Source organism: Podarcis melisellensis (genome assembly GCF_964234715.1).
Source record: "Podarcis melisellensis genome assembly, chromosome: 3".
Classification (NCBI taxonomy): domain Eukaryota; kingdom Metazoa; phylum Chordata; class Lepidosauria; order Squamata; family Lacertidae; genus Podarcis; species Podarcis melisellensis.
The window spans coordinates 57287208-57310111 of record NC_138530.1 but is presented as its reverse complement, the minus strand read 5'-3'; the positions used below and the strand labels follow the sequence as shown (position 1 = coordinate 57310111).

Below are 22904 nucleotides of genomic sequence, written 5' to 3'. Positions count from 1 at the left end.
TGCAGCTCCCTTTATCTCTGACCACTCTGGTCACTCTGGCTGAAACTGTTGGGAACTATAGTCAGGCAATATCTGGAGGGCCACAGGATCCCCACCAATGCATTATAGAATGTTCAGTCAGCTACTTGAAAGAACCTTCATTTGGTTCATAGATACATTCTGTTTTCTACTTATGGCTGCCATGAAATATCAGTTGTAGGAAAATTATTAATAACCCACCCAAGAGGAATGTAACAAACATTGCGAATCTATGTGGACTTGTACCTAATCTAAGCAAGGCACGTTCCCCCTGCCTCCTCTGTGCCATTTCCCATACTGTTCCAGAGGGCTCAAAACCTTCTGAAGCAGCTTTTCTGGGGTTGTAAAATAATCAAAAATCACTTCCCCACTCCTTTTCTCTGGCAGGATTGTCCCATGAGAAGAGAGTTATCATCTAAAATCCAACCTCATGTTTCTCAGCAAACAATGTGCTATACCCAAACTATAGAACGACAAAAATATTTGATAGTTCAAGAAGTGCAGTTGGACATTTTTGTATCAAGTATTTCAGTTGTATGGCCTCATACCTGACACATATAAAGCTGCAATATTTGCTGTTAAAGTACATGACCAAGGCAGCATAGATGTCACTGCATGCAAACATGCTGGGAATGTGGGCTTGGAAGAGCACATCTTTGTCTTTGTCCTGCCATGTGATGTCCCAAATCTCCCTGACACATAGAAGGCATTGAGATGCTGCTCCTTGCAAGTGTACAGTAAGTTGCCCATGACTCACTTCCATAAAGCAGCGTGCTCAACATGCAAGTCTGGTAGACCATCATCTTGGTATTGGGCCTCTTGCTCCTTGAATGAAAGTACACACCATATTCAGTTGAACTGCAGATATATGAGAGCACCAGGGAGAATATGCCAAAGAGAGTTGGGGCAAGAACATAGGAAGTGCATCATGAGGGTGGAGTTGAGGCTGGCTTTCAGCACTTCTGCCAGGATTCTGTTCCGTCCTGTGGCTTTCCCACATTCCTGAGAGTTTATGGCATTCTTCAGCTCGTCAAGGGAGGGAGGGATATCCAGCTCTTCCAATACATGCAGAGTCTGGATGCTGTCAATTGCTGTGTCAAAGACTATGTTTTCCAAATATATTTACCACTTAGTAAGATTAAAAAGACTTCTAGGCAATTTACATAAAATAGTATAAAATAGTCACAAGAAAATACCACTAAAATTAGCAGAATATAAAAAACAGACATAATAAAATTATGAAAATATAGATAAAATCAACGTTTTAAAAAACAAATATACTTAATAAAATGACAGGTCTGATAGATAAAACTGGACTAGATTGTCCAATGTGCTAACTCACTATAGTACAACTTTTATTTTTTGCAACCATGGTGCAAATTAATAATACGTGACATATTAGTCAAATAATGAGGCTGTACTGTTTCTTCTCACATACGCTTCATAATGTGATTTGAATGAATGCAAGCAATAAAATACCTGAGCCATTTTTATTCTTCACCTTGTACAGAGATGGAAGAATCCTATATTCATGTCCTTTGAATTTTTCTAATATTAAGAGATATGAGCATAGCAAAAGGAAATTAATAGCAGAGCTGGGCAAGGGGTAATGTAATCAAGAGAAGCAGCCTGCTCCCAAGTTCTTCATCCCTCCCATCCTTGTGCATGATGAGCTTGTGAGATAAGGAATTTGTCACACATACAAAATTATTATGTGCTTTCCTCCCATCAAGAGAAGATGATGCCCATCTCCCCCCCTCTCCCCCCCCATGATAACAATTTGAATTTATTTTCTATTCAGAAGTAGTCAATAAGGGAAGAGAGCGAAGAACGCTAATAAGATGCCCTATTTGACCTCCAAGAGAATGATAGTTTCACTGATTTCTTTCCCACCTACCCATCCCCTCACTTTCTTAGACAGGAATATATAGCAGCTTTCAATTTAAAAACAGGTGCATAACTGGGAGCTGTCTGCTACAGGCATATAATTGATTGAGGACAGCAGAGCCCTTAATCCCAGAGCTCCTTTTGTTGCTTTTGTTTCCGTTTTGTGTGAGTGAATTGAAAAATAACTATTACCACCCATTCACTTAAAAAAAAACAAAAAGGAGATACTGCACATTATCCAGCAGCATATGCATGTGGAGATTGGTAGGGGAGGGGGACATTTCTGCCTTTCCCTCTGCCTTCCCCCTTTTTTACCTTGTCCAGTAATAAGGAAAAATGTATAGCTATAACTATTTTAGCTCTTTAATACACTTTCTAGCATTGTTTCTGCCGTCACAAATTAATTAATTGTAGCAAAATTACAGTACTTATTAATTTAGGTTCAACAGAGTACTCATTCTCAGGAATATTTGGATTAATAGAATCATAGAATCTTAGCGTTGGAAGGGACCCTGAGGGTCATCTAATCCAACCCCCCCTGTGATGCAGGAATCTCAGCTAAAGCATCCATGACAGATTCCTAATTGAATCAAGCCTCGCTTGTCTAGAGTGAAAGAAAATTCGGTTTTCTGGAAACGAAGATGTAAGTCACGGGTGCAGGGATTAAACTTACTGTCACCCCTATGCAAATGACTGTCGCTCTACACAAGACTTTCAAATTAGCATTGAAATGCCAGTGGGCGAAGACAGTAATGCCTTTGGAATAATCAGTGTTGAATACAATTGACATATCACAACTGTTTTCTAAAATGAACACATCATTCTTACAAAACATAGACAGCCCTTTACATATCATTGTGGTGGAAATAGATCAGTTTTACTGCAGATGGGAATTTCCAGGGATTTCTGGATATAAACTACCAGTTCTTTCTCCTCTAGACAAGTCCCTCTAATTGTCTGCCAACTCTGCCATGCTTGTCATTATGGGTTAGTGCTGAGTTCAGAAACAAAAAGTGCTACGCACACACACACATGCATCATATGCAGAGCTTTTCATATATGCATAAATCAACAAGTCAATGGCACCTAGAGGCAAAGGTCAGAAAAAGAGTAATAACAGAGCTCCATCATTAGTGCTGGGTTAAATGCTAACTTTATTATGTCTCTTTATTTCTTTATTAGACGATTGCCAACGCCACTAAGGCTTTCATAGATTTGCTCTCTACTATTAGTAATCCACAGTAATGATCTGACACTTTCCCTAATGAATTGATTGAAAGCAGAACTTCCATACAGGGCTTTTGAACTGGGGCAGGGCAGCTCAGGTAGCCTTCCAGCAGCTCTTGCTGCTCCAAACTAGAGGACTACTGGGCAAAGATATTGGCGTGAACAGAATGGATAGGAAATAAAAAGTCCATAGGAAACTCATGTGTCTGCCATCTATAGAATAACATGCATAGTTGTGAAGCACACAGCCTGCTTAAGCTGTGTGTGAATTTATTTTATCTAGGCCATCTTTCCGTGCACAATTCCTAAGGCAGCACAGGAGCAGCAGCCATTAGAATCAATAAAATCTAGCAGAGAACCAGTATTCTCAATCCATAGGTTCTAGTTCATTAAAGGCTAACCCAATAAATAACGTTAAGACCTGGCTAGACAATGTCGTGCCTTCTGGTTGTTGTTGGACTACAACCACCATGGCCAGTGGTCAGGGACAAAGTGACTTGTAGTTCAGCAACAGCTGGTGGGCAGCCCATTGGTTACCACTGCCCTAGCCTGGGCCCCATTCCCTTCCACCTATTTACGCACAGAAGTTCCTGCAAAAGAGACTGGCCTTCCCTCAGAATCTTCCCCATATTCACTACCCTTCCCACAAGTTCTGTTCCTATTTATTTCGATAGGGCTTATCAGTGCAGGATAACATTCCAGTGGATTGTGCCCAACTATTGTTTTGTATCCTACATTCAACCTACCCTAATTGCCACTTCCCAGCATTGCCCCTTTGCTGCTGCCTGTGCCTCCTTGAAACAGCTTTTATTTAAACTGAGTGGCTGTAGCCCCTTGGAGTGTGACAATACCAAGCATTAGCAGCAGAGGTAGGGTTATAGTGCTAATCTGGATCTTTCCTTTAGATTTGATTATGGTTTTATTGTAATATTGATTTGACTTTTTGACTTTGTTCTATTTGAATTTCCATGGCATCTGTTGTAATCAGGGCTTTTTTTCAGCCAGAACTCCAGAACGGCACCTCTCAGCTAGCCCCGGAAGTATGGGGAGTGACCTGACCAGCTTCAGCAAATCTCTGCTGCACCTCCAGCTCAAGAGGAGACACACAACCCCAACCACAAAGGGAACATCCTCTACAGACTCTGGAAAGGGTCTTCTCACGAGCTGGAGGCATGGTGGGGCTTTATTGAGGCTTCCCAGCCTCCCAGACAGGGTTTTTTTCCAGCCAGAACTATCTCTCATGGAGCTCTCTCCATGCGTCAGTGAAGAAAGCCCCAACGCTGCTCCGGCTCACATGAACCAGAGATGTGTGTACATGTGTGTGTTGTTAAGTTGCTCAATTGTGGAGCAGCCTCAACAAGCCTCTGGCTGGTGAGGAGAGCCCCACCCCCCACCCCAAAGAGATCCTCTTTGGACTTTGGGGTTGGTCTTGTTAGGGAAGTGCATTCTGGCACCTTAATCTGAAAGGGGGAAAACTGGTTGTAATTAACTGTTTTTATGATCCAGTATTTTAATATTTATTGTAAGTTATTGTTGGCATTGTCCAAGGTGGAAAAGCACCATATAAATAAAATTAAATTTAAAACTGAACTTATGAAAGGTGTGATCCTGTGGGTTATTACTTAAACTGATGTAGGAAACAATTCATTTGTTTCTTATAATAATCCCTTCTATGATTTTGTTAAGAACATATTTTTAGACTTTGATTCCTCAAAGAATTATGTTGACATTCTAAATGCTTAAAATTAAATCTGTTAAAGTAGAACTAAGTTAAATTGCTTAGAGCGTTACATTTATTCAATCATAACTAATAAGTTCAAAACCAACATATGACCCAGTTATTGAATTATTCTACCAATCATTGCGTAGTTTTAAATAAATAGACATAGCAAAATTTTAAAGGCAAGGGCAGTTTACATTTATAAGCCCATAAAGCACCATAACTTGTTTATGGCATCATTAAAATTACTTATTTCCACAATATTAGTGATGGCACAGCTGCAGAAAAGGCACTGCATTGCATGTCCCCTGGACCATGCCTAATGTGCAGCAATGACACAATGGCTTCATCATGTGTAATGTACAGCAGTATAATTCTTTGTAGTGAGGGATAAATTATATTGCAATCTATTCCCAACAATAGATTCTTGCATAAGAATAATTTTCTCACTAGAACAGCCTTCAACAACCTAAGGAAGTTTTGCACTACACCTCCCAGCAATCTCATGCCCATGGTGGTAGGGGCTGGTGAGAATCGTGGTCCAAAACTTTATGAGGGCCCCAGGTTGGCAGACACTGCGTAAGAAGGTGTAGCTTACTTCATAAGGAAATTTGTTTCCATCTAGATCTTATTCTCCAACTCAGCTCAAATTTGACTTTACAGATTTGCAGAAAAGTTAGAACAGGACCAAACTGTCACCCCTGCTTAATATATACTGCCCGCCCGCCTGCCCCCAACTCAACTAACCAATGTTGAGTTCTCACACCATCTGGAATTGATGGCCATAATTATCAGAGGAGGAAAAGGCAAAAAAAGTGAGTGGTTGATTCCACTTGATTGGTGCCGATATGTGCAAAATAGTGCAGAAGTACTCAGTGATCCATTGGCCATGCGCATAACCTTTGTTCTTGTTTTCAGCATAGGAAGTGAGACAATAAACAAACAATTTCAATACCTCTTGGTGGAACCATACAGAATCAAACACCTGTCATTACTGTGGTTCTCATTATTTCTTTAACGCCTGTCACAGTCTCCTATTCTGTCCATGTAGCAATTTCTGTAGTGGTGATTTCTGTTTAGCAGCAGGAATTGAGGTTAAAGCAGGTCTAATTTAAAATTGCAGTTTAAATGACTGATGTATGTTGTATAAATAGATAGCTGACATTTATGCATTTGAATACCTATGAAGAATCAAGGCACTGTCAGACTGAGTCATAGATATACAATAAACCTTTTCAGTTGCATTCAGTTGATATTTCTAAGGCGTATATGGGGGGGGGTGACAAAATAATGGTAGCATGATAAGGAAACATCATTTTATAAATATTTGCAAAATGACAACAAAGCAGGAAAAGCAGTCTAGTCCAGTTTGTATCCTCTATAGAAAGGCCTGTGAATATTCTATCTCAGTGGCAAGGAAACAGCCTAATTCTAGCTGCATAAGAATTGGTTTTGTCTTTAGCTAACACTAGAAATTGAGAAGCTCTTCAGAGCTTTGGGAATTTAGTATTACAAAATCTAAATTGCCTTAAGTATATATTCTTTGGGGTGTGAATGGGGTGATTTGTTAACTATTTGGGGAAGACTTAGTAATATGATCTTGTCATATATTTCAGCGTGAATAAGGCCTTCCAGGTAATCTTTAATTTTGTTGTTTTATTGGGGGAGAAATGTTGGAATGATTGTCATGGCAAATGTGAAGACTACTTTAGACCACAGCAAGCTGTTAATAACTGGACAAAGTGTGTGTGTGTTTTCCCAAGTGTCAACTTTTCTCATGCGAGTGTGAAACTGTCAAGATGAAGAGGACTTCCCAAAAACTCATTTGTACTGATGTAAATTCCTGGTGTTATACATGTGCACCCCAACACAACTTGGAACACATCTGTATTGAAGCAGGCTTCCACACATCTATCACTACCTAGATGAGAGGACCTATGTACAAACAGGTACCGTGTGCAGGATTAATGGCTCAATTCTGCAAAAGGGACTGCACTCACACAACATTGGTAGAATGACAGGCAACAGTGCCAACCAGCTTATTTTGAACTATATCATTCTCCTGTTCACCTTTGCAAACAATCAATTGGCTCTTTTGCTAATTATCCGACTAGGGCTATAGTCATAGCAACTTTGGACTTACATACTTAAATAGGGTTTTTGTACTCCTTTGCAAAATTAAGTCATGCTGCTTCAGTTTTTTAAAGTATAGGCTACTTTCCTATTTATCATATAAATTATAGTGCCAATTTCCTTAAAGCTTAATCCTCTCATCTGAGCCTTATTTGTTGATGGTAGTTTCTTTTTTAAAAGGTTTCTACATGCTCGAAGAATCATTCTTTAGCCATAAATATCTGAAAAAAGCAAGTGTTGCTTTCTTTAAAATCCACATGAGGCTGCAGAAGAATTCTAATTAATCTCTAGAGACACAGACTATGTGTTCATTGGTTATGTTTGGCTTTTTTTACAAAAAGATATTTCTTGCAGACAAAATCAGGCCTTTCTAATCTTTTTACAAACAGTTTGATTCCCCCAGCACTAAACACTGTGATAAATATCTCTAAGTTTCTTCATTAAAATGAAGTTTTTAATTAAATCTTAAACACTTTAAAAGTAGTAATTACAGTGGTAAGGTAATCTAGATAGAATATTAACACTTAAAAAAAAAAGCTAGTCCAGCTGCCCTTCCACACAGTAGCTTGGCTTAGATACAGAATGAGAAGGGTCTCTTCCCCAGGCTAGATGGTTAACAGCTGGCTCTTTCCAGAGGAGATGGACAGCAGCAAAATACACATATTGGAGTCGGGAATGGTGGTAGGTCCTCATTCCCAAGCCTTCCAAATGTTTTACCAGCAAATCATTTATTTTAAAGGTGCACTCAATAAAATCATGATCAGGCAGAACACATTTTGAGGGGTTTAGAGCTGGAAAACTTCATAAACAGTTCAATTCATTTCCTCTCCCCACACCAAACTAGCATGTTCTGTAATCTGGCTCCAGCACTAGACCTCAAACGTTGGCAACCCTAGCTATATATAGGCTAGATTATGAAAAGAAGACTCCCTGGAGAAGACTCCCTGGAGAAGACCCTGATGTTGGGAAAGATGGAGGGCACAAGGAGAAGGGGACGGCAGAGGACGAGATGGTTGGATAGTGTTCTCGAGGTTACCAGCATGAGTTTGACCAAACTGCGGGAGGCAGTGGAGGACAGAGGTGCCTGGCGTTCTCTGGTCCATGGGGTCACGAAGAGTCGGACACGACTAAACGACTAAACAACAACAAATGAAAAGAACAACTAAATCCAGCATTGTTGTATATAGTCAGCCTTCTCCAGCCTAGTGCCAGCACTACACTGGATGGAGCTGATGGCCATTTTAGTCCAAAACATTGGGAGGGCACTAAATTGGAGAAGGCTGATCTAGGCATAAGTGTCATATTTATTCGTTGAGTGTTGCAGCATATTAATACCAGGCACTGTGAGGGAGGCAGGCAGCTTGAGACTTTTAAATAGGGCCCTGACTCTTTTTTCTTTCTTTCTTTTTGGTCACCTGCTTTGGGGCAAATGCGAAGCCACACATTAAAGGTCAAAAATGCTGTCGCTTTCTGTGCTTTCCTAGGTCATATTTATCCTGACAGTGTTGACAACTATAGTGTACAGCAGCACAATGTGCATATTGGATTCTTCACTGCTAGCAGTAGAGTTTAAAAGGCACGTGGGGGAAGAAATGGAAAAGAAAGCAGTAAGCACTGCAATGCCATTATAGAAATTGGAGCAGTAACACAAATACCGAAAAGAATATAGAACTGGGGAAAGTCCAGAAAATGGCTAGTTACAGTCGTTCTTTCATGGAGCACTCAGCTAACACTGTGGATTTGGCTACTACAAGTTGTGATGGTGACCAGTTTGAACAGCTTTGAAAGAGGGTTAGGGAAACTCATGGAGAATAAGGGAATGAATTTTGCTTAATGGTTGCCATCAATTTGATTTTAATTTGATTTTAATTAATTTTATAATGAATGTTTTTAGAATGTTGGATTATTTTGATTGTTGTTAGCCGCCCTGAGTCCAGCTTCAGCTGGGGAGGGCGGGATATAAATAAAAATTATTATTATTATTATTATTATTATTATTATTATTATTATTATTACTACTAGCCATGATTGCTGTACAGTACCTCCAGTATCAGAGGCAGTGTGTCTCTGTATACAAGTTGCTGGAGTTCAGGCATGGGAGAATACTACTGTGCTCATGACATACTTGTGGGCTTCCTTTAGGTGTCTGGCTGGCAACTCGGAGAACAGAATGCTGGGCTAGATGGACCTTTGCTGGGCTCTTCTGTTCCTTAAATAAAGATGCAATTGTTACATACTTTTAGGCATCAAAAGAAAACGTTTCTCTTCAACCAAGCCTTTGGTTCATTATCATCTTATACCCCTTTTAAATGTGTTTGTCGGGAAGGGGCTATTGGTTTATTGTTCCTGTTTTCATTATGTATTTTGTGTTTTTGTATTGTGTTTTTATGTTGTGAACCACCCTGATATCTATGGATGAAGGACAGTAAACAATATTAATAAATAAAATAATATTTTTATTTTTAATGAGACAGTTAATTCATGTAGAGTTTGGATTTGATATCCCGCCTTTCACTCCCTTTAAGGAGTCTCAAAGCGGCTAACATTCTCCTTTCCCTTCCTCCCCCACAACAAACACTCTGTGAGGTGAGTGGGGCTGAGAGACTTCAAAGAAGTGTGACTGGCCCACGGTCACCCAGCAGCTGCATGTGGAGGAGCGGAGACGCGAACCCGGTTTCCCAGATTACGAGACTACCGCTCTTAACCACTACACCACACTGCCAGTCCTGGAAATTATGCAATCTTATATGGTATGTCCAATGGAATGATTTAACATTCCTCACAAAAGAGCTAAGCATAACATTTGATGGCAGCTTATTAAATAAAGAAGAGATAGTCAACACAGTGCCTTCCAGATGTTGTTGGACTCCAATTCCCATCTGCCTTACCCAGCATGGCCAATGGTCAAGGATTACGATGTAGTTTCAGCAATATCTGGAGGACACTACATTGTCTGTCCCTTTAGCAAGTTCTCCATTCTCTGTAAAATATATTTTCAGTGCTTGGTGGTTGTCAGAGAAGCAGTTTTATAGTACAGCTCAGATATAACTTGTGAGTCATTTAATTATCTAAATAAATTGATGTGCACGTACACTATATGGAAGTAACAAATGGAAGTTAAAAAATGGAAGTCAAATATAAATGTGTACTGTATAGTGCTTCATTTCCACATATTAGCATTATTTATTTACTTACTTTTACAAGCCTCTCTTCATTCAAATAAACACCCAAAAGTGGTGGTGAAAAAATTAGCACTAATGAACAAAGTTCTTTTCAACAGAAACTTTTATTTGAGATTCTTCCACCTACAAGGAGTGTGAAATTTAAATATTAGAGCTTTATTTACCGTCTTACTAAAATCAGAATGCAAGTTCCTTCTCCAGTGTTTGACAGCCTCTTAAGATGCCCCTTCAAAAGCACAAAAGGGAGCTAGCAACGCAACTTCCAGTGAAACCCCGTCTTTATGGTCTTGGAATATCTGCCAGCATCACGGAGCACTGCACAGAATGATACTAGAGGAATGCCATGCATTATTCATATGGTTTTAATATACATCTAAACTTGAAATATTTGTGAGCCTCTTTGTAGGCATCTTTGTGGGAGGCTTTCCTCTAAGGAGGGAGAGAGGAGGGTTATTTTTGCATACGATACAACCTCATTTACCTGGAAAACTGAGAAAACAACATAGTCAAGATATCTGAAAGCAACTGAATTATTTCCATCCTATTCTTCTTTGTGGCCATCCTGCTCTTCTTTCCTCATCTTCTTGGATCAAGCCGTGATTGCGGTAAAGGAGTAGCATATAAATTGCATACTGGAAAGACAACAAAATGTTCCAAATGTAGATTTAGTTGAGGGGGACAGAATCGGGTATTGGCTTCATCTGGCAGCTGCTGAGGCCCTGGTACTTGATGAGAGCCCACCCACTGAGAGGGGAAATGATAACCACCTTCAGATATCTGTCGCATGAATGATGAAGCAAGCTTGTTTTCTGCTGCTCCAGAGGGTAGGATCAGAACCATTGTATTAAAATTACAAGGAAGGAGATTCCAACTAAACATTAGGAAGAATTTCCTGGTGGTAAGAGCTGTTTGACAGAGGAACAGACTACCTTGGGCTCTCTTTCATTGGAGGTCTTTAAACAAAGGTTGGATGGCCATCTGCCAGTGATTCTTTAGCTGTGATTCCAGTGTTGCAGGCAGTTGCACTAGATGACTTTTCAGGACTTTACAATTCTGTTATTTTATGCTAAACCCTGACTAGTTGTCCCTGACAAACATCAGCTACTAAGCTCAGACCCACTGGCAGATCTGCAAGCCAATCTTCCTGTTATCATCCACTGCAGCAAGGACTGGGAACCTGTGTCTCTCCAGATGTTGTTGGACTCCAACTCCCATCAGACCCATGCAGTTATAGTCCAACAGCATCCCTGCTCTACAACTCAGTTGCTTCTAGGTCAACCAGAAAACAAAGCCTTTTAGAAGTTTCTAAAAGCTCCATTTGATATGGGATTTGGGAATTAGCCATGGTATCTGGTGCACATTGGGACTGGTGGGGCAGAAAGCAGGGAGGTTAACAGTAGACGGAAACAGAGCTAATGATAGAGTGAGTGAGCCAATTAAGTTGAGTTTTGTTCCCATCTTCTTCTCTGCTGAGTTCTACAAGGTTAACGCTGAGACTAAGGAGGTGGGACCTGACAGGCAGTTCTATACCCTGGACTGGTTGGCAGACAGGCGGGGCTGGCTGAGGGCAGACTGAAGTTGATGGAACAGTTCAACATAATGAACAAGCCACCACTGAGGGTTATTCTTGAAGCAAGCTTAACCGTTACTATCATTGTTTGTTAGCAACAAGGTTTAGAGAAACTGGGGGTGTGCGGATAATGTTGGTTTCATAACAAGACTTACTGTGAAGCTGGGTTACTATCACATGTATATTGGTTACTTTAATTGGGAAATGAATCTCAGAGTGCCAATCTGGCAGCCCAATGGATATGCAGTTTAAAGTGTGTGTACGCTGCTTACACACACTCCCTTTGATTTTCTTTGAAAGGTCTCTTTAAAAACATAATCAACGTGTGTTTCTCACAGTAAAGCTATAATGTGCAGTTGTTAAAAGCAGGTGTTTTATAGTAGCATTCAACCTTTACTTCCATTAAAAAAAAAATCAAACCCAATCTATTTATGAACATGACTGTTGTATGTACAATGAAGGTAATCAAGCATTTTTCTATAGCCTCAATTTCAGTCATCAAAGAACAGCAAATGGGCATCCACTTGCAAGAGTTAAAACAGAAGGAATTTTATAATTCCTTGCACACTCATATTAACAAAGCGAAATAAATAGATAACTATATACTGCTGTAATTTATAAGACAGAAGAATGGTTTATAAATTAGCTTTGTTTGAGAACATCTGTTGTACGTTTGTACTGACTTGCACAGTTCTCCTTGCTGAATAATAGAAATAAACTAGATTTACAGTACAATGTGGCATGGGGCTGTTCAGAATTCCAGCCTCTCAGGGCATGTATGCAGTGTGTGATACTGTGCATTCGGTGCTGGATGCAGGTGCCTTTTGGGGAGTGCTATACACCCTACGTCACCCTCACGTCATCCCTGCCCCACCCTATTTGTCTGGATTCTGTGCATTCTGCTGGAATGTATATAATCTGTTTTGTGCTGAGAACACACCTCTCAAATGCTTGCTGCATACATATGTACACAGAGAGCACTTTCTCAGGCCGCCTTCTATTAGAGCAGATCTAATGACATTGCAAGCTAGCTATGCCACTCCCTCTCACCGTTTTTAACTTGTCTATGAATGAAATAGGGAAAATAGAAAGCAGTAAAGTCACCTCTGTATACTGATATGTATCCTCTGTATATCAGTATAGCAAGACATCAGTTTCTAGTCCCTTTTTCAAAAGGCTGCAATATATATTTGTTTGCTGCCCATCTGACTGGGTTGTCCCAGTCACTCTGGGCAGCTCCCAACAGAGTACTAAAAACGCAATAAAACATCAAACATTAAAACCTTCCCTAAACAGAGCTGCCTTCAGATGTCTTCTATAAGTCAAATAGTTGTTTATTTCCTTGACAGCTGATGGGAAGGTGTTCCACAGGGCTGGTGCGACTAGCGAGAAAGCCCCCTGCCTGGTTCCCTGTAACCTCATTTCTTCTGGCGGTACCTTCACTGCTCGATCTCAGTGTTATGCACTTGTTTGAAAACTTGCCCACCTGTGTGCAAAGACAACACAGATATTAGCTACTGCTGTAGATGATATTGTGCAAAGTTGTGTACAACTGCAAGCTGCTGTGTACAAAGGCTTTATGTATACACAGCCTCAATTCCATTAATCCCCGCCCCTATATTTCCAGTTCTGCAGCACCATAGTCATTCAGCTCTCCATGTCTACTGAGTATACTCAGTCTTCATTGGGCAGATCTTTAAAAACCTCAGAGTTCTGCCATGTCTACTAACTGATACTTGTCTCTTGTTTGGCGTTGTTGCTGCATTGGTTACAAAACAACCAGCATTCAGATAATTGATAAGCCTGTTGGTGTGTGTCTGTAATGTATTGGGGTATATATGTAACATTTATGGCATACCCTCCCACATTTCTCAGGTGAAAATAGTGACATCCTATTCCATACCCTCTAACATTTCTCTGATGAAAATAGGGACATTCTAAGGAAAAGTGGGACATTGCGGAATCAAATCAGAAACTGGGATGGCTTCTGTAAATCCAGGACTGTCCCTGAAAAATAGGGACACTTGGAGGGTCTGTTATGGTCGGGTGTCAAAACTTCATTAGTGCATCCAGGAAGCACAAAAAACATTGTGAGGCTACAGATCAGGTCAGTTTGTATCAGAACTTGCAAATATTGGATTTCTTAAGCATCCTTAGACACAGCCCATGTTGTTAGATGCCTAAACTTGCCCTCAGGGCCATATGTGACTTGCAAGTAATTCCAACACAGATTACAGTTTTTCAGGATAGAGGCACATCAAGAAAGTGTTTCAGCGGCTCCTAATCAACTTCTCCATCTTCATTCATTGTGATTAGCTTGCATTGGCTTAGACATTTTCTCCTGTCAATCGGAGCAGACAATACTGGGCTAGGAAAACAATAATCTGATTCATTTTAAAGCAGTTTGGAGGTAAAATTATACTCCAGTGCAGTATTTGTTGCAAAATTGACAAAAGGTAGCCATACAATATAGGCCTCCTAGAACATTGACACCTGCAAACAATGTCCCCAAATTTTAGCCATTTAATTTTCTTTCAGTACACAAAAAAGCATCTAGGACTAAAAACAACAACAACCATATTTCAAGGAAACCAACTGAACATGACATGCAAGGTGCTTTGTTTATTTCAGCTAATGGTATGTGTTGGGGTCAAAACTTTTAATCAAAAAACGACCCAGTGATACACATTTAAGTGCCCACCTAGGGTTTTCTTTTTGAAAATGAAAAAGTGCCCCGCCCACAAATATTCCAATAAATCTATTGATGTTTACCACTGGATTGTGTTTTATCTTCTCCAGTGTTAATTTATTGAGGGAGGGGGATATATATCCCACAGCCTTTACAAACAAAAACTGGTCCAGGAAAGCAGACTTCTGAAACCACCCCCTTGGTTTGGATTGGAGATGTTTTACTCTCCTTTGGATTCTTTGGAATTTAGCTTGGGGTAGAAACATTTCCCCCAAGAAACCATTTGTGGCAATGTTTTGCAGGGTTATAGTTCCTCACTCTGGGAGTAGCATGTTATGGTTGACAGTAGAATCATGTCTCAGACTTCAAGTTAAGGAGGTAGGAACATGGCTGAGAGAGAGAGAGAGAGAGAGAGAGAGAGAGAGAGAGAGAGAGAGAGAATATGTAGTAACAATAGGACAGGGGGGAGTGTTTTGTGGCTGTGGGGGGCGGGGGCAGAGGTTGTCAGAGAAGGAAGTGTATTTGTAGTGACTTAATAGGATTTTTGTCCATATTTCTATTTTGTATAAGCTTTGGAGCTAACCCCCTCTTGCCTCACCAAGTGATATCTGTTCGTGTGCATAAACGCAAGTAGAAATGGTCTTCCAAACTGAAAGTGCAATATTTACAACTTCATGGTAGCATACTATGTAAACATAATTTAATAATCCATTAACCTTTAAAGATTGTAAAGAACAAATTCCGTTTTGTGCATTTTTGTTTATGACCATTATTTTATCACTGAAACTGAACAAACGTTTACTGCCATCTAGTGGAAAGAGAGAAAGTGTATATTACCTCTGCAAAGAAGGTTGTTCTGCACCTGTTTGCCTTTAGCGGCCTTTTGAGCATGCTGGTCATATTCTCTATAATTGGCTAAATGAAATTTTCATTACTGAGGCTATACACTAGCAAAACTAGTCAACCTACATCCACAGAGTTGCTTTAATTTTGCTTTTATCTTTACAAAATGTGAAAGGGCTTTAAAAGATTTGCATATAAATTGTTATTATTTTTGCCCTTTTAGTTTGGCTATGATGGGTAAGGCTGCAACTAGTGCAGAACACAGCAGCTTAATTACTAATGAGCTTGAATTGCTAAGAGCATATTATCTTGCTTCTTCAAAAGCAGCCCTGACTCCCAGTGGGGAGCTTGGACTTCAGCTTTTTCTCTGAGCCCTCCGTTGCTTGGCCCTATCTTCCAGAAGAATCCCTAGGTTCAATTATTGCAAATTCCTGCCTACTCCCTCTGAAATGAGATCAATCAGAACTCATCCAAAGAGACTCCTTATCATTCCACTCGTGTCCTTTCTGGTAATCCACTGAAGGTTGTAAGTGAAAAGGATAGTCTCATCATCCCAGGCCTCTGGATGACTCTGCTTCCAGGCAGCCCCTTGGCAGGCTCTAGCTTAGGTCTGGACAACAAGGGAGTATTTGGGCATGACTTTGTGACTCTCCAGTATTACTGCCAGACTATCCGCTAGTCTCTCTACCTACGGACATTCCAGTCTGCCATCTGTGTGCCTGCATTGCACCATCTGTCCCTGCACCATTGACTTTCCATGTTAACTTTATACAGAACTGACTCTGAGACTCCATCTTGCCCATCTTGTCTCTCCAACCTTCAGTTTGCACTTTTTGTCCTCATTCTGTTGCTGCTTGCCTTTGACCTGGCAGTGACAAAAGAGATGAGTAGGAACTTTATCCTCCGTGGCTGCTTCACAGGTATAGAATTCATTCGCCCAGGATACTGAGCAGCTATGCCAGCTCCAATTTTCTGAAAAGCCATGGTTAAGATGGGCTCCGTTCTCCTTGCCACCTTCACCACTGGGTTTTCTGCATCTGATCCCCACCACTTAGTTGTGTTCATTCATTTAAGTGAGTCTACTTAGACATAGTAAAACATAGCTGAATCCCACCCTCTGCCACTGCCTGAACACTCAGAAAGGGCAGGTGAGCCAGCACTGACAGCACAGAGGAGAATCAGCAGATCCAAGAGTCTCCAGTGAACAGCAGTGGGACCCTGAAAGCTTGTGAGCCACATATGGTGCCAGGGATACTAACCTCTGAAGGAAGCCCTGCTCTGTAATGAGTAACATTCAATGGCATTAAGCTCATCCACTGCATGAAGGTGTGCCTTTAATGTTTTAATGATCTAGTAGGTGTTCTAATTATTTGCTTTATAGTTCAAGGTTGACTTTAGTCTTTTCATTTTTTTTCCTGATGCACCCCCAGATTAATGTAATAATGACTGTGATTCCTTTATCAGTTAATTCCATGTGATTTGTACCCTGTTTTTATTGATGGTTACACATGATTGGTACATGAGGCAGTTTATGCCAGTGTGGCTACAATGGCATTATAAGGCCCTTCTGCAGTTCTGCTTGTCACTTAAAATCCATCACAATCAATTTGTTTCACATCCTTGTGTGCAGCTGGACAAAAGTATCTCGGTGATGTCTTTAAACACCACATATCTCTGCTGCTTAAATTAATCATCCTGAGTCTTGTTCCTTGACACTTAGAACCATATTTCCTGTGAAATAGAATACAGATAGTAAATTTTCAATGGTCCTTAATAAAGAATGTGCAGACACAGCATCAGAAGTGTATTTTGGAAGTGGGAGCTGGCATCTCACAGTTAAGGGAATATTATTGATGCCACACATGTTTCTATGGTACACAAGATTTGAATCAACTGGTAGTGTTGGCATAATCTGAAAATCATTCTCTTCTTTGCATATTCATGCATAGGAACCAGCATTTGTATTTGCATTTGTATTTGTATTTTTGTATCATTTCAAAAATACAAATTGCGGGAGGCAGTAGAGGACAGAGGTGCCTGGCGTTCTCTGGTCCATGGGGTCACGAAGAGTCGGACACGACTAAACGACTAAACAACAACATCATTTCAAAACGCAAATAGCAACCCTGTTCCCAATGCAATACATTCCCAGTTTTGCCATAAAACAGCTGTTCTCTAACCACGATAGCCAATCATATTAATTTCTTTTTGTTTCTTCACATCCAAATTGTACTTTCAGAACAAATATATACATGATGCTACCAGTATTTGAAATACTGGTGGGACTACTTTGCTTTTCCCAATTCACGTGCTTCCAGCTCCACCTCCAACGCCCCCAAGAAATTAGTGCAAAGGTCCGAAGGGCTTTGTGTATATATTCAATTGAATGTGCTTGGAATTTTCCCCCATGATCAGAACTCAACAAATTAGCTGAGTTTTCAGGTTCTGAGCAGGGTAGTAGGGAATTTGAGACTTCACGGTGCAGGAGAGGCAAATTCAGCTTAAGTTTAGGAATAAGCTAAAGTGCTTGTCAGTATACTGAGGGAATAACTCAGATTATTTCTGAGCTAAAGGAAAGATGGTCCATGGGTGGCATGCCTAATGCTAGTTGTGGGCTGGCACTATAATTCTTCATAATGGGAAGTGGCCAATAAATCTATGAAACAAAAGTATTCTCCTCCTCCAGGTTGTGCTATGTGTGCCATAGAGCTAGGACTCTACTTTAGTTCCACGTGCTTCTTTTTGGGGTGCTTCCTGGTGCAGGAAGTATATCCATCCTTCTCCCTTCAAAATTTTCCACAGGTTAGAACACGATGGTTGTTATTTCATTAGGAGGGGAAAGGAGAGGCTGTGTTTCTGGTAGTAGAACAATTTACACTTGCCAGGTGTTTGGAACAGAATGGCTTTGTGTCTTTTGTATTCAGGAGTTTTCATGTGGGTGGCAGGAAAAGAGGGAGATTCTTAGTATGCTTATATGACTGCCATGCAAGAAGATAAATGTAGGTATATGAAACAATGGTTTGCTCATTCATCTTGCCTTGCCAAACTGCTTATACTTTAATTGCTTTAACTCCCTAAAACACATTTTTCTTCCCATTTTAAATGCACCACATGGGTATCCCTGAGTAGTTGTTCTGTCTCCTCACAACTCAGGGGAATTATTTGCTGATGGGGCAAAATCTAACAGAGCTGATGGTTGGAGGAGACCTGTTAACTCAAAATTGCAGGGATCTTATTAAATCTGGCCCATCTGGACCTGGTGTTCACCCTGCCCCTTTTGTGCCCTTAAAGGAATATTGGCAGTTATCAGCTCCTATGGTGAGGAGGACGGAATTAGGAGTGTTGTCTTACAAGCTGGAGGAGTTTGGCAAAGCAACATCTTCTTCCCTAGAATGTCCAGGAAGACGGGATGGTGCTCTTCTGAGTTTGAGGGGAAATTGAGATCAGAAGGCAGGACAGCAGCCATTATTGCTGACGGGTTCTGCTTATTATGTGCAAAACACTGGCCTTCTGAATCTGTGTCAACATATACTAATGCATTGACATTTCTGAACATTTCAAACAGGTTAAGAAGTATCATAGAGTCTCTCCAAAGGGTGGCTAACCTGTGGACCTCCAGATGTTGTTCAAATCCAACTCCCATTAGCCCTAGCTGGCATAGTCAATGATCTGAGATGATGGAAGTGGTAGTCAAACAGCATCTGAAAGGCCACAAGTTAGCTTATTTCCTGCCTTGTTTCTTTTCGAGCAAGGATGGGTATCATAAGGAAAGCTATCATGAACTCAAGAATTAGCCAATATTTTTTGCTGCCATAAACCAATTGAGTTACATAATCTGAGTGATACACACCAGCATAATTTGTATCACTGCATGGGATCCTGAGGTACACTCCTTTGATTATATGCAACTTTGTGTGCACCCCCTAAAAATATTGTTGCTCATAGCAGTGGCTTGGTTTGCTCATGCAATTGGCCCAGGACTGCAGTGACTCTCAGAGAACAGATTGTTTTACCACATTTGCATTTAATTTGTGGCAAAATCCTCCTTATAGCTTGACAGTGTTAACGAACAGAGTCTACAGTGCGCAAGGTGCGCAAGGTGCGCAGAGTCTACAGTGCGCAAGTCTACAGCCAAGAGTCTATTGGCTGCGTATGTGCAGTCTGTACTGGCAGGATACAAGTTGCATATTCAGGGCCTACACTTATAAGTGTGTTAGCACTGTTCACTAGTTTCTGCCAACCAGCTTCGATCTGGATGGCCTGCAGACACAAACCCGTTCCTCCTTTTCCAGAAATTGTATATAATTTGTTGCGTGAACAATCCTAATGATTTAGCTTTTCACATGTTTGACTTAGCCATGTTTTGACATATCAATCTCATTGTGGCAGTCCATCCTGCTTTACAGCATAAAAGTCTTCCCATAGTGCTTGATGGCTATGTTAATAGGATCACAGCAAGTTTCTGCAGTACTAGTCTGAGAAAACTGTGTATAAAAATATGATATGACAGGTTAAAAGAGACAGAGGGGAGAGACTGACTGACTCCTCTTACTCTGATTTATTTTTAAAGGGTTTGTTCCAAAGTCAAATAACTTGTTTATATTTCCCTCAGAAGCTCTCTTGTGTATAAATTGTGTTCACTTCTAGGATCAATCAAGGGCACAGCCTGGGCATCGTAATTATGATAATTGGTAGCAGTATGCAGTTAATAACTGTGAAAGGAATAAGTTGAGTGGGGAGCAGGCAGCATGAGGAAAGCAGTTTGAGCAGAGATGTTGGAGCACATTTTGTTGGACAGCCATTATTGTACTTGGGTCTACTTGTATAAAAGCAAGGAAAAAAACAACAAAGGTATTTCACTTTGCCTTAGTTGTTTTCGTATAATAAAAATGATGTTATGTTTTTTAATGCCAGCAGGTCTACTACAACTCCTTCAAAAGACAGATTGTTTTCTTTCTCCACATTTTAGAATTCGGTGCTAAAAGGGCTCTGGAGATGCAAACAGAAAAGTCATTACGTAACTGTAATCAGGGGGTTTTTTTAATGACATTTGCAGACAGCTGTCCTTAATTTTTATACTGGGGGGCATCCCCTTCCCCCATAGTTTAGAATACTGTTTGAACTTAGATAGTGATTGGTCATTCTAAATAAAAGGAAACAGCCCTTCACATAACTAAGGGTCATGTGAACTGGCCCTGAAGCTGCATTATAAAGGGCCCATTCCCTCTTCTATTGGAATAAAACTATATTAAAAATTCTACTTGTGGTATAAGCAACTGCATGCTATAGGTTTAAGAAATCTCTGAGTTGTGTATGATCAAAGGCATTGAGTTGGCTTTCAAAATGTTCAAACCTCTTTCTGTGAGTAGATCAATAAAAAAAAGAGTACTACAGAAATGGTGCATAAAGATGATTCATTTCTCACCCTTTGCTAGCTTTCTGCAAAAGGCTGCAATTGAACTTCAGACTTTTCACTGAATTACTTTGCCTCGTTCTCAGTAAGCATAAAAAGATGTTTGATGGATGGTCACTGTGATCTTGAGGAAATAGCCTGTTTCCTCATCAGAAAAGCTCAGGTTTTAAAAAGAAATCAGGAGATTTTGAAGTCTACAGTCAGTTCTTCTTTAATTCTTCTATTTAGAATACCTTCCGTTCTTTACTTTCAACTGAAATTCTTCCCATTGTCTGGCAAGGACATCTACAAACCAAAACTGAACAAACAACACAATCCTATGGATTTTTACTTGGCAATAAATCCAACTATGTTCACTGAGGTTTACTGCTGAGTAAGTGGGGATAGGATTGCAGTTTAAGTCAGTTTTGCTTTATTTTCATTGGCATTTTTCTACTGCTAAGTATAGCAGAAGCATACGCAAAACAAACAAAGAATATTTTGTATTCCTTATAATAAATACATTCCTCCTCTTTAAATTACAAATCTGCATCCTTACTTTTCTAAACATAATTACTGGCGCTATGCAGGAAGCTGGTAATCCATTCAATTAAAGAACAGAAGGCAAGGTACAATACAAGAACTCTGTAGGGACGAGAATACAAATGATCGGACATTGGGCTAAAGAGCTGAGTTAAAGGAAATATTTGAAACTCTTTGGCCTATATTCACCCAGTTCTAAACAATAAATAAAGCACTGGAGACATCCTGACTGTAATTGGCAAGGCCAGAGGGTTCACAATTCCTTGCAAAGAGACAATGTTGTCTGTGTTTGACAAAATGTGAGGCCAAATAAGAGAGATTCAGTGGCTTGGCTGCAGATTTCAAAGGAGGGGAGGGGAGGGGAGGGGAGGGGGAAAGAATAAAAAATTAAAAAAATTAAAAAGCTGCATTTCATAAGCTGAATTTTGGCATTTTTGAAAATGAACTTTTGCTGTGCAGCAAACTACAAATATTGTGCTGAAACCTCCTCCCTTCTTAACAATTATCTGGCTGTTTTAGACTAATAATTAAGAGATTTACAGCCTGATCACATCATCTCATTTAGCTGCTTCAGAGCAAGCTGAGACATGCACCACTTCTAGTATAATTGTGTCCAAAGCAAAGGGGCTCAAAGGTCTTCAGCCATGACCTACGGTACTTGGCTTATAAACTTCCACTAAAGCCCCTTTGCAGCAGTATCTCAGTGTTGTGCCATTGGTGAGGTACCATTACCACTCTAATAGGCTACTCCAGGCTTCCCCAACATGGTGCCCTCTGGATGTGTTGGGTTGTAACTTCCATCATTCTTGATCCTTGGAGATACTGGCTGGGACTGGTGTGAGTCATAGTTCAAAACATCTGGAGGGCACCATGTTGGGGAAGGCTACACTACTCTAATACCACTCTACCATTTTAATAATTTGTAAGTAGTGGAAGATGCCACCCTTTTCTGCTCAACTGGTTAGAATGAAGGATGCCTGGTGGAACGGTCAAAGACTAGCACCAGACCAACAGGTATTTCTTCTTATGCCAGCAATGGGAGCTGAAATCCAGTCCTACACTCTACTGACACTCTGCTGCAGAGCATAGGATTATGCTGTAGAACTACTTAAAACAAACACTGATATCAGTAAGCACTACTGCTCCCAACCAAGTACTATCTCTTTGTCCTGAGGCTGCAGTTGATGTATACCTTTTCCCATACATATTAGCTCTAGCCAGCGCACAAGAGGCAATAGTGAGAAAGAACACCGTCTATCTAGCAACACAATGCTATTCGAGCACAATGCTCTTAAGAACATAAGAAGAGCCTGCTGGATCAGGTCAAGAGCCCATCTGGTCCAGCATCCTGTTCTCGCAGTGGCCAACCAGATGCCTGTGTGAAACCCACAAGCAGGACCCAAGCAAAAGAGCAATCTCCCTTCCTGTGGTTTCCAGAAACTGGTATTCAGAAGCATGCTGCCTTCTATACTAGCCTACAGCTACATATCCACCCAGATCACAGTCCTGAACCAGCTTGTCCCGCCCTCCCCTCCATGCCAGCTAATTGTTAAAGCAAAATCAATCTGGGAGAGCAAACTACGTAAGAAACTCTGATATAACTAAAGAAATTTTGTGGTGGTGATTAGAGGGCCAAGTAGAGTAGCACCTCATATTTACCTTGGAAGTGAAACTTTCAATGCAAATAGCAGTAACGGGGG

At 40.5% G+C, this 22904-nt stretch overlaps 1 protein-coding gene across 2 annotated transcripts in view; it reads left to right on the top strand.

The window, feature by feature from the left end:
• Positions 1 to 22904, top strand: part of LOC309366493 (SAM and SH3 domain-containing protein 1-like) — a 515345-nt gene that overhangs the window by 313823 nt on the left and 178618 nt on the right. The gene's annotated exons all lie outside the window — the stretch shown is intronic.